We start from the raw sequence: 3,848 nt of genomic DNA on the forward strand, positions 1-3,848 counted from the left end.
CAGCCTCCCAAGCAGCTGGGACTACAGGCGCCCACCACAATGCCCAGCTATTTTTTTTTGTTGCAGTTTGGCCGGGGCTGTGTTTCAACCCACCACCCTCGGCATATGGGGCCAGCGCCCTACTCACTGAGGCACAGGCGCCGCCCAATGCCTGGCTATTTTTGTTGGGAGTTGTCACTGCCACCCTGGGTATATGAGGCTGGCGCCCAACCCACTGAGCCACAGGCACTGTCTCCAGGAAATTATTCTGATCAAACTAAAGTCAGAAATATTTTCAACAGCAAGAATTTTGGGGTAATCATGATCTTACCAGCTTAAGCTTTTCAGTGATGAAAGATTTGCCCAGTGTTTGTTGGAATTGCTTTACCTGAACATCTGGCTCTCTCTGTTATTTCCTGCTGTTTCATCTACACAAAGAGAATCCTTGGTGGTCAGTGCAGGAGTCTGAGGGGGGTGCTGCATCAGTATTAGGGAAGTGGCATGTAAAGAAGTCAAAATGAAGTTGCCAGAACTGAATAGAAAGTACTGACACAGAGAAAATAATTTAACTCTTAATCCACTTCATTTTATTTTCTTATTTTTTTTGCAGTTTTTGGCCAGGTTTGAACCCTCTACCTCTGGCATATGCGGCTGGTGCCCTACTCCTTTGAGGTACAGGCGATGCCCTCCAGTACATTTTAAAAAGGAGATTAAAATAATATTGCAATAGGTCGTTTACATTAACTGAGCATAAGTAAGACATCTTCATTTTCTTTTTTTTTTTTTTTTTTTTTTTTTTGTAGAGACAGAGTCTTGCTTTATGGCCCTCTGTAGAGTGCCGTGGTCTCACACAGCTCACAGCAACCTCCAACTCCTGGGCTTAAGCGATTCTCTTGGCTCAGACTCCAGAGTAGCTGGGACTACAGGCGCCCGCCACAACGCCCGGCTATTTTTTGGTTACAGTTTGGCCAGGGCCCGGTTTGAACCCGGCACCCTCCGTATATGGGGCCAGCGCCCTACCGACTGAGCCATAGGTGCCGCCTCATCTTCATTTTCATTTTGTTTCTAATCTGTGTGTAGAACAGTAAAAATTGAGAACTGTCCCTTAAATAAAATGCTGTTTACCTGTCCTCCTCTTGTAGGAGTGGCTTAGGGACCTGCAGAGTGAGGTATAACTTCCAATTCTGCATTCTGACCTGCAACCTTGGGAAGAGTGCTGATAATACAGACCAGGAAGTGACAAATAATGTGCTTTAAACTACCTTAGAACTTGTCCTGTATAAGTTGCAAATTTCATAACAAAATTGAGAGACTGAAGCGGTGATTTTACATACTTGTCATTACACATTTGGAGCTCTGCTTCAAATAAAGACTTTGAAGCATACTTGGAACACACAGCTTTCTGGGACAGAAACTGATCTTCTGACTTTTGAGCCTTATCTGATTACCACTTGGTTCATCTTTATTTTGTTAAACTACTCTATAGGCTGTAATGAGGGGACCTTTTTCTTCTCAGGTAGGTGTAAGGTTTTGTTTTAAAACACAGGTTGTTTTTTAAATTTGGAGGCATTTCTGGGTGCAACCATGTCGCTCCTAGTTTCCATCGTGTGGGAAAAACGGAGTAACGAGTCTCACGCAGAAAAAAGTCTTGAGAACACCTTGTGGCTCACCCAGTGTAACTGTGACAAAATATCATAAGCAAGGAATGAAAGGGGACACCGTGAATGTGCAGCAGAGTGTCCAGGTGAAAACCAAGGTACCTTGGATGCCCCCTGGAAAATCATCTGCACGGCATGTGGGATGCAAGTGGGAGAATCCACTTCATTGCCTGGAGATCATACCACCATCTTCAGAAAAGCTGGTCTCAGTGATGCGGTTAAGTGATCTCTCTACAGAAGATGATGACTCAGGTCACTGTAAAATGAACCGTTATGATAAGATGATTGATAGTCTAATAAACGCGGTTGGTTTTCTCAAGTCTGAGATGCAGAAAGGTGAGTGCCAGGTGGCCAAAAGTTTCCTGGAGGAGCGGAAGCAGGATCTGGAAGAGGCGGCCCAGGAACTGGCCGAGACGGAGCACAAGAACACAGTGCTCAGGCACAACATTGAGAGCATGAAGGAGGAGAAGGACTATACCATACTCCAGAAGAAACACCTACAGCAGGAGAAGGAGTGACTCATGTCCAAGCTGGTAGAGGCTGAAATGAATGGAGCAGCTGCTGCCCAACAAGCCATGGCCTTGAAGGATACCATAGGGAAGCTAAAAACAGAGAAACAAATGACCTGCACGGACATCAACATCCTAAGGAGGCAGAAGGATCTTCTCCTGCAGAAGCTGAACACATTTGAGGAGACCAACCGCACTCTCCGAGACCTGCTGAGGGAACAGCACTGTAAAGAGGTGAGAGAGGATTCAGAAAGACTAATGGAGCAACAGGGAGCTTTACTGAAACGGCTAGCAGAGGCAGACACAGAGAAAGCGCGCCTGCAGTTGTTGCTGCAAGACAAGGACGAGGAGGTCGAAGAGCTCCTCCAGGAAATACAATGTGAAAAGGCTTAAGCAAAGACAGCATCTGAGCTTTCTAAGTCCATGGAGTCCATGCGTGGACATTTGCAGGCACAGCTTCGATGTAAAGAGGCTGAGAACAGTCGACTTTGTATGCAGATTAAGAACCTGGAGCTCAGTGGGAACCAGCACAAGACAGAAGCGGAGGCCATCATGGAGCAGCTAAAGGAGTTGAAGCAAAAGGGAGATCGAGATAAGGAAAACTTGAAGAAGGCCATCTGAGCCCAGAAGGAGCGAGCTGAGAAGAGCGAGGAGTACACTGAGCAGCTGCATGTGCAATTTGCTGACTAGGATCTTTATGTCGCTGAAGCTTTATCTACTCTGGAGTCCTGGAGGAGCCGCTACAACCAAGTTGTAAAAGAAAAGGGAGACCTTGAGCTGGGAATTATTGTCCTGAACGACCGGGTGACAGATCTTGTAAACCAACAACATACCTTGGAGGAGAAAATGCGAGAAAACCGGGACAGCCTGGTGGAGAGACTACATCGTCAGACTGCCGAGTACTCCTCATTCAAGCCTGAGAATGAGAGGCTGAAGGCGAGCTTGGCCCCATTGGAGGACAAGCTCAACCAAGCACAGCTCAAGGTCCAGCAGCTGAAGGTGTCAGTGAAGAACTAGGAGGGAATGATTGACAACTATCAGAGTCAGGTTATGAAGACCAGATTGGAAGCTGATGAAGTGGCTACCCAACTAGAATGTTGCGACAAAGAGAATAAGATCCTTAAAGATGAGATGTACAGAGATTGAGGCGGCAAGTCGGCAGTTCCAGTCCCAGCTGGCGGACCTGCAACAGCTGCCTGACAACCACAAGATCACGGAGGCAAAGCTGGCGGAGTGCCAAGACCAGTTACAGGGCTAGGAGAGGAAGAACATCCATCTCACAGCCATCATATCAGACCTGAGCAGCTGGGTAAGGGACTGGCAGAAAGGGTCCTACGAACTGACCCGAGCAGGGGCCCGCTTACCAAGATGAGCTGCGCTTCCCCCAAGGGAGGACCACTTCCTTTTTCTTGGTTGCTGCTTTCTGAAAGGAGCGAGCTATCATCAGTGCTGTGAAATAAAAATCTGGTGTGCCAAAAAAAAAATAAATAAAAAAATAAGAAAAAGAAAACACCTTCACAGCAGAGTCTAACTCCTATTTAAATAATAGGTGCCCAAGCCTCGCTCAGACTAAACACTCAGTAAATAGTTTCATTCCTTTTGTCGAAATTTGTTAAACAGTTACTGTCTGGCAAGCACGGTGGCCCTGGAATATCGAGATAAAGTCATGATCCCTGCCCTTAAATTAAAAAAAAAAAAAAAA

General features: G+C 46.4%; 1 pseudogene; it reads left to right on the forward strand.

Moving 5' to 3' along the window:
• The first annotated feature begins 1,669 nt into the window (after positions 1 to 1,669).
• On the forward strand, positions 1,670 to 3,518 carry LOC128572932 (outer dense fiber protein 2-like; annotated as a pseudogene).
• Positions 3,519 to 3,848: the final 330 nt, after the last annotated feature.

The sequence above is a fragment of the Nycticebus coucang genome, chromosome 20, assembly GCF_027406575.1.
Source record: "Nycticebus coucang isolate mNycCou1 chromosome 20, mNycCou1.pri, whole genome shotgun sequence".
In the NCBI taxonomy this organism is placed as follows: domain Eukaryota; kingdom Metazoa; phylum Chordata; class Mammalia; order Primates; family Lorisidae; genus Nycticebus; species Nycticebus coucang.